At 42.2% G+C, this 14,186-nt stretch overlaps 1 protein-coding gene and 1 pseudogene across 2 annotated transcripts in view; one reads left to right on the forward strand and one right to left on the reverse strand.

Moving 5' to 3' along the window:
• PALS2 (protein associated with LIN7 2, MAGUK p55 family member) overlaps positions 1-14,186 on the forward strand; it is a 985,569-nt gene that overhangs the window by 178,468 nt on the left and 792,915 nt on the right. The window lies entirely within an intron of this gene.
• Positions 2,282-3,250, reverse strand: LOC147688777 (E3 ubiquitin-protein ligase TRIM11 pseudogene; annotated as a pseudogene).

Genomic DNA, 14,186 nt, shown 5'->3' on the forward strand with positions numbered 1-14,186 from the left:
AGGATCCTGAATTACTGAAAGATTCATTGAAGTACATCACCGAGGTACAAGCTCTTTTAGCAAAAGGAGCAATAGAACCAATTCTGTTACAGTACCAAAGTTCAGGAGTTTACTCTCTGCACTTTCTAATCCCCAAAAAGTATGGCACCTTAAGACCAATTTTGCATCTAAGGATCTTAAATCTGTACATACTATGAGAGCATTTCCACATGGTCACGCTTGAACAAGTACTTCCACTTCGACAGCAAGCCAATTTTATATCCCCACTGGACTTACGACACATACTTTCACATTCCGGTTCTCCTAGCACATCACAAATATCTCAAATTTGTGATAGCAGGAAAACACTATCAGTTCAAAGTACTCCCATTCAGAGTTACTACTGCTCCCAGAGTATTCACAAAATGTCTAGCAGTTGTGGGAGCACATCTCAGAAGACAACAGATTAAGGTCTTCCCAGACCTAGATGACTGGCTCACACCAAAAGTGTTTCCAACATACCCAGACTACATTAGACCTACTCCACCAATTCGGTTTCACTGTCGATGCACAGAAGTATCGTCTTCAGTCTTCACAAATGCAGACCTATCTGGGAGCGGCTCTGAACACTTGCATAGCTCTAGCCTTTCCCAGTGCAGCCAGATATCAAGATATTCAAACTCTGCTACTACAGTTTCAGACCAATCAATACTTAAGTCAGGACTTTCATACAACTGTTATGAATGATTGCTTGTGCATTGAAATAGTGCCTCATGCAAGGTTAAACATGCGTCCTCTACAAGAGCGTTTAGCACATCTGTGGAATCACACTCAGGGTCAATTAACAGATCTATTGTTGGTAGACAACCGCACCCATCGCTCTCTGCAATGGTGGAACACAGAAAACTTATCAAAAGGGTGGCCTTTCATCGACCCTATTCCAAAGATTGTGCTAACAGCGGACGCATCTCTCACAGGTTGGGGTGCCCATCTTCACAATTTGACAATTCAAGGTCAATGGGACAACATGTACAAAAGTCTTCACATCAACTATCTAGAGCTTCTAGCTGTGTATTTAGCACTAAAAGCTGTTCAGCCTCATCTCATATGGAAAATTGTCCTAGTCTGCATGGATATTATGACAGCTATGTACTATGTACAAAACGCGGGGGCGCATTCTCTGCACCTGTCACACCTTTCTCAGATCTGTTAGCTGAAAAGCGAGGTCTTGAGGGTCTTCCTGAAGGTGTTCAGGGAAGGGGCGTGTCTGATGTTTGCCAGGAGCTTGTTCCAGGTGTTGCCTAAATATGAGAGAAGGATCTTCCCTCTGTCCTGGCTCTGTGGATGCTCTGTGTTTCGGCTAGAGTGAGGTTGGAGGATCGTAGGTTTCTCTTGGGTACATGGAAGTTGACTCTGCCGTTGAGGTATTTGGATCCAGTGTTGTGTAGGCATTTGTAGGCGTGAGTGAGAATTTTGAAGGTGACTCTTTTCTCCACGGGGAGCCAGTGGTGGCTTTGCAGATGAAGGCTGATGTGTTTGTGCCAGGTGATGCTGAGGACGAGTCTGGAGTTTGCGGAGTAGGGACTTGTTTATGAGCATCTAATGCAGAAAAATGAAAAGATCTGTTATATGTTGTACCAATAACAATATTTATCCACTAGACTTTATTCAAAATATAATTGGTTACCTTTTGCATCTACATCGAGCTGGTCTAGCCTACACTTTCATTTGAATGCATCTTGCGGCAGTAGCCGCATATTTGCAAAACCAGGCAACATCTATCTTTGCTAAAAAACAGAAGTGGGGAGGGTCAAAGGGGATATAATTTAAAGACCTGTCAACTTATGCCCCAAATAAACGTCTAACACAGAAGAAAGAAGACCAGGTCTAGGTGTGGTGTGCTGTCCTAAATGGTGTGTAGGAATCACACGGAAAACCATGTGGCTGGAGATGTTAAGTTTCAATGGGCTAGAAACGTCCCATCAGACCACCCAATAGGCGGTATATCATCATTTGGGGGATGGCAGTAATTCCTGCACCGCCAAAGAACAGTGCGGGCAAGGAAATCAACCATGTTCTGCCAATATTGTGCCCAAAATGAAAAGTGTGTTATAGAAAAGCAGTGCTGTGAAAAAGGTGATGCTTAAAAATGACTACCTAGACTGCGTGGATAACCTGATAGCAGAAAGTATAGGTGTCATGATTAAAAACACGCCTATTAGCGAGATAGTGGAGCTACATAGTGGCGTTGTATGGAATGGTCAACTAGTTTCAGCTGTTTAGAGTAGTGCTCCAGCTTTCATCAGGACCTTAAATTAAGTGCGCTACTGCCAGATTGACTAAAGGGTGTACAAGTATTAGGAAGCACAGGTTGCATCAAAATACTATATAAATGAAGACGTATCACCCAGACTTGGAGACTCTGTGTCCTCTGCAGACAGGAAAGGAATGTTCTACCTTTATAACTCTTCACCACCTCTAGGCACTGAATCTTCACATTATCACACCTGCTCAGGGTGCTTCTGACATCCTTCAGGAGTTCCCACGCCGGCGCCTCACACTTCTTTTCTATCTCGGTTATCAGGGCCTTGAGGGAGGTGATTTGATTGGACAGTTTGGCGATGTATGCATTTTCTACTATGGTAATTTTCTTCTCCATCTCCTCCAGTCTTCTGTGCAGTGCTTGCTCATTTTCTTTCAGGAGCTGCCGTAGTTTTTCAAACTCAGATTCAATTTTCTTCTTCTCAGTTCTTAGCTTGTTCCTCATGGTTTTATATTGTTCCTCTTCCTTGAGTTTAGATTCCAGAATATATTCCTCCTCTTTCTTCAGGACAAGCCGCCACTCTTGAAGTTTTACCTTTTGCTCCTCTGCAGCCTCCTCTATTGGACTTGCTGAGTGAGTTTTATGCTCCTTGGACTCCCAGCAGCCCCAGCATATCATCCTCTGATCCTCTGCACAGAACAGCCTCAGCTTTTCTTCATGTATTTCACACAGATTGTCCCCCAGGGGCTTCACGGGGGGCAAATGAAGCTGTTTTGCAATTTCCACCATGTTCCCCAGTTGCCTGTTGGGTCGGAGTTTTTTCCGAGGAGATATTTCGCTGCACTGTGGACAGGGGAAGTTTCCATCTCTTCCCTCCCAGCTCTGGGTGATGCAGGAGCGGCAGAAGTTGTGTCCACACTCTATGGACACCGGATCCTTAAAATATTCCAAACAGATGGAACACGTGGCCTCTTCCTTGAGGCTCCCGAGCTGAGCTGCTGCCGCCATGATTCAGAAATGCAGTTCTGAATCATGGCGGCAGCAGCTCAGCTCGGGAGCCTCAAGGAAGAGAAAGAGGAGGAATATATTCTGGAATCTAAACTCAAGGAAGAGGAACAATATAAAACCATGAGGAACAAGCTAAGAACTGAGAAGAAAATTGAATCTGAGTTTGAAAAACTACGGCAGCTCCTGAAAGAAAATGAGCAAGCACTGCACAGAAGACTGGAGGAGATGGAGAAGAAAATTACCATAGTAGAAAATGCATACATCGCCAAACTGTCCAATCAAATCACCTCCCTCAAGGCCCTGATAACCGAGATAGAAAAGAAGTGTGAGGCGCCGGCGTGGGAACTCCTGAAGGATGTCAGAAGCACCCTGAGCAGGTGTGATAATGTGAAGATTCAGTGCCTAGAGGTGGTGAAGAGTTATAAAGGTAGAACATTCCTTTCCTGTCTGCAGAGGACACAGAGTCTCCAAGTCTGGGTGATACGTCTTCATTTATATAGTATTTTGATGCAACCTGTGCTTCCTAATACTTGTACACCCTTTAGTCAATCTGGCAGTAGCGCACTTAATTTAAGGTCCTGATGAAAGCTGGAGCACTACTCTAAACAGCTGAAACTAGTTGACCATTCCATACAACGCCACTATGTAGCTCCACTATCTCGCTAATAGGCGTGTTTTTAATCATGACACCTATACTTTCTGCTATCAGGTTATCCACGCAGTCTAGGTAGTCATTTTTAAGCATCACCTTTTTCACAGCACTGCTTTTCTATAACACACTTTTCATTTTGGGCACAATATTGGCAGAACATGGTTGATTTCCTTGCCCGCACTGTTCTTTGGCGGTGCAGGAATTACTGCCATCCCCCAAATGATGATATACCGCCTATTGGGTGGTCTGATGGGACGTTTCTAGCCCATTGAAACTTAACATCTCCAGCCACATGGTTTTCCGTGTGATTCCTACACACCATTTAGGACAGCACACCACACCTAGACCTGGTCTTCTTTCTTCTGTGTTAAACATCTATCTTTGTTCAAAGTTCCAGTAATTAAAGCTTTTATGGAGGGCCCTAAAAAAGTAATACCACCCAGGGTACCTCCTGCACCAGTTTGGAATCTAAACATTGTGCTTACACGACTCATGGGTCCACCTTTTGAGCCATTACACAACTGTCTGTTACAGTTTCTTTCATGGAAAGTTGCCTTAGTCATTGCAATCATTTCATTGATGAGAGTTGGTGAGCTATAAGCATTAACCTTAGAACAACTATTCTTTTAACTTCATAAAGATAAAGTAGTTCTTCGCACCTACCCAGAATTCCTTTTCAAAGTGGTTTCTAACTTTTCATATCAACCAGTCAGTTGAGTTACCTGTGTTCTTTCCTCAACCTGATTTGGTAGCAGAAAGAGCTCTTCATACTCTTGATGTCAGAAGAGCGTTATTGTGTTATATTGAAAGAACAAAGCATTTTCGTAAGACAGGACACCTGTTTGTAGCATTTGCCACACCCTACAAAGGCAATCCAATCTCTAAATCTGGTATTGCAAGATGGATTGTTAAATGCAGCATTCAAACCAGCTGCGCTAAAACTCAAAGATCTTTATACATTCTAGAGCATATTCCACTCGTAAAGTAGGAGCGTCTATGGCCTTTTTAGGTAACATCTGTATAGCTGACATTTGTAAAGCAACAACATGGTCCACACCACACACATTTACCAAACACTACTGTGTGGATGTGTTCCCATGTCCACAAGCAATGTAGGGCAAGCAGTGCTAAAGACACTTTTTCAACCAGCTGCAACATCTACTGGTTAGCCACCGCTTTGGGAGAATACTGCTATATAGTCTATGCAAAGCATGTGTATCTACAGCACACATGCTTTGAACGGATAATGGTACTTACCCAGTAAGCATCTGTTCTTTGCATGTAGAGCTGTAGATTCAATTGTGGCAAGCAGACTTTGGAACTCGCTCCCGCAAAACCTGAGGGCTATCCCTCAGTTGTTGCCCTTCAATAAAGCACTCAAGACCTGACTCTGTGCGCTATAGATAGTTCTTTCATGACTTATTTACAGACAGTATTAAACAAAATTCCTGCCAGTACTGCCTATCTATTTAATGGGAGTTTCAAATAGGACGTATTGACTATAGAACAATATGTGCCATAGACCCTTTGTTTAGTCTGAAATCCATTTTACTTGTTCTTTTATTCACATAACAAAAACATTTTCAAAGCTGTTTTTCTTTTTTACATTCCACAAAATTTACATTTGCACCATTGAAAAACATAGAAAGACAATCACTTGACTTCTTTCTTCACATTCAATCCAGCATTCCCAACCACAAACACACTTATTCACAAAATATTACAATATATACATATATCAAACAAATGATTCGACATTAACAGCCATGGTATCTATTCATAATTTTCCAAAAATCAGTTTTTTAAGTAATCCTAGAGCTGTATTGGAAAAAAGGTCTACGCGTTTCTGGATGGTCGGCTACAGCGCCTTGATACCTTCGGGTAAACGTTGCACTCGGTAAATTTAAAAATTAAATCATTCATATGTCTGGTTGCTCCAGAGATTTCTGAACAAACCCAGAGTCCACTGCAAACAGACCGACCATTCGGACACCCTGAGTACAAAACCCACTGGGTATATGTTTTATGTTATATGTTTGAGACTAAGTTTAACAGGTAGCCCAAACGTTTGTAAATCATGCTACCAGCACAAAACCCTAATGGTATGTCACCCAGGTTGGACAAAGCGAAATGTATAAATGTTAATTGTGATATGTCTGTAAAAATCCAATGAAAGTATTTATAAAAAAAAGAAATTTCTGCATTGATGGTACCAGTTTAATCAGTCCGCCGCCTCCTTGTTCTCCCATATGTTTGGCATGTGCTTATTTTGTTAATTTGAATTGTTTTGGCAGATGTTTTTTGCTTGTTTTAGTACTAATATGGATGTCACCCATTTTCAGTTTTTGTATTTGAATTTTAATGCCCGGTATTTGCTTCTTATTTGATTACAGCTGTACCGAAGATTTCAAAGTTCCTCCCACACGCACTTGTATGTTTTTGTGTGAATTCAACGTTTCAACTGTTTAATTAGCATAAGCTATTTATGATTTATAAATCAAAAGTAACGAATCATACGTCAGAACTTTTGCTAAAAAGCTGTCTGATCTGTTAATGGGTACAAATTGCGAGTACTCCAAATTTAGTTTTAATATAAGATAAGGTATCCCTTTTACCTCAGAGTTGATATGTTTTATTTGTGTTATCTTGAAATCTGGAAGGCTGGTTTCCTCCTGTGAAGCTTGAAAATACTTTAGCTCCAGGACAGTGAGTGCAAATTCCTCATTACAAAATAATAATGAAAAGCTCAACCTTGTGTAAAAGCAAGTCGGGCAGGCAGGCTTGCTTTGCTCAAACTAGACACTTCTCACAAGCTTCCACCACTCCAGCTATATCCAGATTGATTTTGTGAAGGAGTATGCACTTGACGTAAGTGTTGACAGGTTGTATTTTTGTAACTTGCATGCTGTTTAAGTGATACTTTAGTGTTCAGGACGTTTACATGTCAAATCCCTCCGAAGTTACTTAATGATGATGATTGCTCCTGGTAACTGACATGAATATTCTTCTGAAATAGGTTGTGGTCAATAAATATCAGCTTTGTGCTTCTTTGTTAAGCTTTAAAAAACATATAATCGTAATTCAGAGGTATCCATTCGTTTCTCAAGCAAGTCTTAGTTTAACTACACATAAACGGGGTTGATTTGTAAACGTGTGGCAGATCTCAATCAGGTCTCATGTGAAAACTCCAAGTGACATGCTAATGAAATCTTTTGTTACTTGTTTTGTTGCTTTTTACTCAAGCGTCTGTTATAGCTGACAGCCTTAGGTCGTGGCAGCATTCAATATCTGTGCCTCTGCACGTGTTTATTTTTAGGCACTACTACGCTTTACTGAAGGGCCCCTGTGTAGGGCATACAAAGATGATCTGCACAGTCAGACCTGCAGTAGCCGTTAGCTATTGGCATTACATTTGAACTCCAAATCCTACTGCTACAGAATAGAGTAACAGGCATGAAACTTGTTTTGGTCTTATTTAAAATTAGTTCTAGTTTTTACATAGCCAAATCCACAAGAGCATTCACAAGAATATAAACGGAATGAGAACGAAAAGCATAGTAATATTTAACAAATAAGCTCTTATACAGAGAGCGCTCATTTTGTTAAAAAGCTCAGGGTTCTTTCGGCAAAATGTATCATGGGTAACAACGGCACTTTAGAAACACAAATGCAAAGAGAACTAGCAAAGGAGTGCCAGGTCCGGTTTTGGAAATATGAATGAAGTCGTAACCTGATTATGTTTAGTTCATGACCGTGTATTGAGTGCCTCATAAATAGAGGCTTGGAAGCACATTATATATTTTTGGCTTATTTGCAGAACGCAGCTTTGCTTGGTTTTAGCTATAGGTGTCGAGACCCAAACTCCTTTTCAACCTTAAAATGTACTTTTAAACAATGAGTTGGAATTTACATGGCTATTTAACTAAACGTGAGATGAAGTGAACTCAGATGATGATACTTTAACACCTTAGCTACTGAGGCTTTTCCACTCCCAGAGTTGGGACCTTTCTTGATGTTTGGGGTACTTGCGCTTAGGCCTTAAAAATGTTTTCTCCACTAAAGGTAACCAGGCCAAATGTGTGCCCTTTTTTATTTCCACCGTGGGAAATCTAAAAGTGCCCAGGTTTTCTGGATTCATGTGCAGGTAACTGAGAGAATAGCCAAAATATAGCAAAGTTTGTTTTTTGTTGGACAAATTTGAAAACGTGCTGTTAGAAAGTGTATGGTTTTCCACTAGAAAATTGTATTGATAGAATGTTTGCTGTGCTAAGATCACCATCATCCCAGCTTTCGGGAACAAGAGTCGTAAAAAGAAAGAACATTTTTTCCACATGTTTATTTTTCTAACTGGTAGTCCTTTTTTTCCCTATATCTTGCGTTTTTCAACCTAGTTGCTAGTAAGTGGTGGAAATGTGTGGAACCCATTGGTGAACCTATTCAAACTAGACACATTCCTAATTCAACAATTGCTCATTTGTGTGGATTACTTATGGCTTTCTAAAAGAAACGAATCATTGATAAATAAAATCTGAGAAATCTGTCATTAAGATAATTTGAGTTATAGAAAGCTAAACCCATGACATACTGGTTGTGAACCATAAAGCCTTGTCATGGTACCAACCATATTATCGTCCAATCACATGCCTTTCAAGAGCTCCACACAAAGCATTGCATACAACCAGCCATGGACCCAACATAACACTCACATCCACAAACCTCCAACGTTAAAGGGCCTATCACATTCATATGCCCAAGGCTAAAATGCCAATTACACTGCCCCTCTCCCAGTCACAAGCCAACTTAAAATCAAACACACTTTCAGTCAGCCAGGCGCCTTGCGTATTGCCCCTGTAGACAAATGCCCAGCCAACTACAATATTTATTTGTTCTATCATTTGTGGCACTCATACCTTGACCATCTGCCTTCTACCTACACAAGATCCCTATGAAAACAAGCCAATGCTAAGCTTTGAGTGCCCCTTCATGTGTGTCTCTCCGAGTCCGGACTAATATTGTGCACGTGCCAGGTGATCCATTACTAACATCTCCTTGTGGCAGCTTGCTTAGACTCAGGAAGACTTGTCTTTCATGTGCCTTCAGCACACTCACGGCACTAAATCCAACTCCTTCTAGTATGTGGAAGTAAGTTGGTAGTGTCTTGAGTATGCACTTATGGCCTATTCCTCAGACAGTTTGAGCACAACTAACTTTTTTTTGTTGTTGTCAGTTTTATATAGCGCAAACTTGACCCGAAGGTATTGGGTATCTGAGAGCTTTACATAGCACCAGTTGCATTACATGAGGACACATTCATTTTTGGTAGGCATGGGGAAATTAAGTGATTTGCCCAGAATCACAAGATGTTCAGCGTCATTGCCAAGACTCTATCCCGGTTCCCCAGAATCGAGGTCGACCGCCCTAACCGTTAGGCCAACTCCTCTCCCCAACATTGAAAACTGGGGTAAATATACTTGGGCAGACTCTCCTAAGTTCTCTAAAGATTACGTCATGGAAAACGAAGGGGCTTAGGGTTTTGCCAAGAGGGTACTTCGTCTAGACATGTCACATCTACTGTCCACCGTTATTCACTTGAAATACAGCAGACAGATAATCCTCCATGTTTCGACTGAGGTTGTATATGGCAATCAGGCAAAAGCAAGCAGACAGAACTAGATTAATGTGTACCCCAGTAAAGACTGTATTTCAAATCTAATTTACAGTCCATGTTTCCTTATTAGAAGGAAGACTTTTAAAAGCTGCATAGCAAGTATTGGCTCACGAAAGGTATGAATCCATAAGCAGCCCTTTAGGTCAGGTTATAACTCTTAATCAGAACCCTCCCCTTAAGTCAGTTTCTCATGAATTCCCAAGTATGTTATAAGAAGACTGCAGGTGGTCCAGAATGCTGCTGCATGAATTCGTCATAGACATCCAAAATGCCATTCAGCTTCCCCAGCCTTGGACACCCTGCACTGGCTTCCGATGCAAAAAAGCATCTATTTCAAAGCCTCTGTGCATGGCCCTTCAGACAATACATGGAAAAGGCCCTCCCCTCATTTGGCAATTTCTCATTCTCTACATTCCCAGGAGGCCTTTACCGTCTGGAAACATACAGTACCCAAGGTAGTCAAGGCGAGATGTGGCAAGCGCTCTTTCACATATCTTGTCCCTAAGCTATGTAATGGTCTCCCCAATAACCTTTGACTGAATCAACCAGTGTGGTACAAATTGAAGCAAGTTGGAGAAGACCGAATGAGCAAAGTAAAAAACTGTAAAAAACACAGCCACTTTCTTTCCCGAGCACACGCTTTGTCTCTACGACTCTTTTGCTCTCTTCCAGGAATGCGTTTGCCAAAGTGCCAGTCCTGCAGTCTTGCAATGTCCTCCATGTTACAAAGTGCGTTGTTGGTTGATTGGGGTCTGAATCATGGTCAAGTAGCAACCATAATCTTAGTCAAGGTAAGAGGCAGGCAAACAGTAAATTAACCTGTGCTCTCCCTCTGGTAGCTTGGCACACATATGTCAGGCTTAACTTTAAAGGCTGTATGTAAAGTATTTGTGCAACATTTCAAACCGTAAAACAGTGAAAACACCACACAAAATGAACAATGCTCAACAATCCAAGTAGCACTACTAAATATCTGTAGAGCACTCGAGTGATTGAATTATATGATCATTGAATTAATCATCAATCAGTCCCATATGCTTACTATGAACAATTTGATACCGGTCAAGCCCAAGTGTGACAGCTGGTTACCTAGTCCACCAAATGGTTTCTTTTTTTATGTGCAGAGTATAATAAGTACCAACTTGGCCTTAATAAGATCGTGTTTCAAATACAACACTGACAAGACATATCATATTCAACAATCCATTAATTGTAACAGTGTGTATGTAATCTGTCATTGTTTGTGCTTGTTCCAAGATCTATGTTGATAGAACGAAAAGGACACTCAAGCTCAGGATACAGGAGCATGTTAGAGTGGTAAAGAATCATGATTGCCCCAGTATTGGAACTTTCATAGATTCCCATGCTTTTGTGTCATTCTCCGTCGTCGACATGGGAGCCTCGGTAACAAAAATACCATAGCAGTAGGTACAAAAGAGAAAGAAAAAGGCCTAGGCCTCATTCCCTTTTGTAGCATATCACCCTCTTTTTGTAAAAGAGACCAAACTTAGGCATCAGCCAATCAGAAGTACCTCACCCCATAGAACCCTCCTGAAGGAACCTCAGAGCCTCAGATTTTCTACCGCACGTTGTGCTTAGGGAGTCACCTTTGAGCTCTGCTCATTTCATCTCTTTTCAAAGGATTTTCTTCAAATTTTCTCTTCAGGATTGTTTAAGGATGGCTGGGCTGACCAGGATAAAAGGAAGGCCCTGTTCCACCTGTGGCAAGAAAAGGTTGTTTGTGGAAGATAGGCATAAGGATTGTATCTATTGCCTTTATCCAGATCATAAGGCGGAGGACTGTAAAATCTGCCGCACTTTCTGTACCAAGACCCTCTGGGATCGTGCTAGTAGACTTCTGACCTGGCTTCAGAAACAGAAGGAGAGGAAAGATGGAGTTTCCAGTAACAGTGAGGAGTCCTGATCAGCTGTGTCATCTAGAAGGTCAGTCAAAAGGGGTAAGGGTACCCCTTCGCCTTCAGTGGAACACCACTCTAAGGCCTCAAAAAAGACCCCCCAGAGAGTCTGAGAGCCTAGGTCCAGGCGAATATCCTAACCACGGTGAAAAGGAGAGGGTATGACCATCTATGCCTTCCAAGGGTGTGAAGACTGTCCCAGCCTTCAAGAAGCCCTCTTCCCAATCTTCTGAGAAGAGTTCCAAAGCCTCGACGACTAAGACGTCGTCGACGGAGGTTCCGCTGACGAAAAAATTCAAGACTAAATTGAAATTGGTTCCATCGGCAAGCTCGTCTAAGGGAGATTCGTCGACTAAGGGATCGTCGTCGAGAAAGGAAGCGTCGACGGCAGGTTCTTCAGCGTCGACGGGAGGTGTGTTGATGACTGCATCGTCGACGAGTACAACAACGTCGACGACGAGAGTGACCGCGTCGACGACGATGGGGACGTCGACGACGACTGTGTCGTCGCCGAGAGCATCAACGACAACTTTGACGACGACAGCTGGATCGTCGGCAATTTCGTCGACGACATAGACGCCAATCTCGTCGACGAGTGTGCAACCATCGTCGACTGTACCGTCGACTATATTGTCATCTGAAAAAAGAACTACTATTTTAGTTACGCTCATGGAAATTGTCTCTACTCCTCGCCCTCACATCGGCTAGACGGATTGGAGAGTTGCAGGCCTTTACTATCCAGGAGCCTTTCCTACAATTTAAAAGGAACACTGTAATCTTGAGAACTAACCCTAGGTTCATACCTAAGGTACCCTCTGACTTCCACTTGACTGAGCCGGTTATTCTGAAAGCGTTCTTTCCTCAACCGCCTACACCAGCGGAAAAGACGCTGCATTCTTTGGATGTACAGCGGTCTTTAAAATTCTACTTGGAACGTACTAAGGGATTTCGGAAATCCTCTCAATTGTTTGTTGCCTTTGGTGGTCCAAGGAAAGGTCTCCCGCTGTCCAAGCAGGGGGTAGCAAGATGGATCACAAGTGCCATTCTGCATTGCCATGCTGCGGCAGGGAAACCTCTGACTGGCAGGATTTGTGCACATTCCACAAGATCTGTGGCATCTTCACCGGCCCTCTTTGCGGGGATGCAGATTAAAGACATTTGCAGAGCTGCTACCTGGAGCAGCGTCCACACCTTTACCAAGCATTACTGCTGGAGTCCTTAGAGGAAGATGATGCGACAGTGGGACAGGCTGTCCCGAGGAACCTCTTCCAATAATTGGTGAGCTTTCCTTTCTATCCCACCTTCCGTGGTTTGCACATTTCGTATCTTTGTCATGTTGGCTATTGCAATGTATTTATTACACAAAATGTGTTTTTTATTGCTAACTGCTTCCTACTCTGATACAAAAGCATTGGAATCTATAAAAGTTCCAATACTGGGGCAAGAAAACAAGTTACTTACCTGTAACTTTGGTTCCCCAGTATTGGTAACTTTCATAGATTCCCATGCACCCACCCACCTCCCCGAGGAAAGCTCAGCCTTCAACAGATATGGTGACTGATACACAACGGCTACAAAATTCTGAGGCTCTAAGGTTCCTTCAGGAGGGTTCTATGGGGTGAGGCACTTCTGATTGGCTGATGCCTAAGTTTGGTCTCTTTTACAAAAAGAGGGTGATATGCTACAAAAGGGAATGAGGCCTAGGCCTTTTTCTTTCTCTTTTGTACCTAATGCTAGGGTATTTTTGTTACCGAGGCTCCCATTTCGATGATGGGGAATGAAAGTTACCAATATTGGGGAACCAAAGTTATAGGTAAGTAACTTGTTTTCTTCATGGTCCTCTCTGGAACAGCATATTGGAGAATGCCATCCAGATAAAACCAATATAAAGTTTCATGTGCTAGTAAGGATGGAAAAAGGCTCATGAGGAGGTGACATTGAGTTAGGGCTCTGCCAAATGTAGGCAAAATGGATTAGCAGATTGAGAACGCTAGAGAGAGGGTTCATTATAGAGAACAAACTGCATTACTTACTTCACTTCTTGAACAATTTATTTTTTGTGAGTGGTTTAGTTTTGATTATTGTATGTGTGACTAGGAGAGTGGTGGCATGCTGTGAGGTGTTATGGGCCTATACATGGTGATCACTCCACCTATTCATTAGGAACAGTGGTAGAGTAGGTTGGAGATGTTCGGTGACTTTTTATTTTCAAGATGAATGCTTGGTTGTCTGGCTTGCCGGACATTGGAGATATTTGTTTTCTTATGGAAGGAAAGTATGATTCATTTATTTAATTTATAGCATTTGTGAAGCGCCAAACTGGTATCCTGTCCCAAGAGCTTATGTGTAGGCAGAGCACTGCTGACCTATGAATTGCACATGAGCAGACGGCAGAATTACTTAGGAAAAAGCTGTATCTTCAAAGCCTTTCTGAATTTTAACCGTTCAATTGATGACTTGAGAGCTGTTGGTAGCTTTTTCCGCAGCTGGGCCGCCTTAACTATAAAGGCCCATCCTCCTTGTCTTGTCTTACAGAATATATTTATACAAATAAGATTTGCAGGCCTCGGGCAGAGATATCTTCCTGGAGTATATCTTTTCAGTCTGTGTTGTAGAGGCACAGGACCCTTATCCTGTGGTACCTTAAACACAACACATGGGTTTAAAGATAATCCTCTGCTTCAGTGGAAGCCAGTGCAG

This window comes from Lissotriton vulgaris, chromosome 10, assembly GCF_964263255.1.
Source record: "Lissotriton vulgaris chromosome 10, aLisVul1.2, whole genome shotgun sequence".
Classification (NCBI taxonomy): Eukaryota; Metazoa; Chordata; class Amphibia; order Caudata; family Salamandridae; genus Lissotriton; species Lissotriton vulgaris.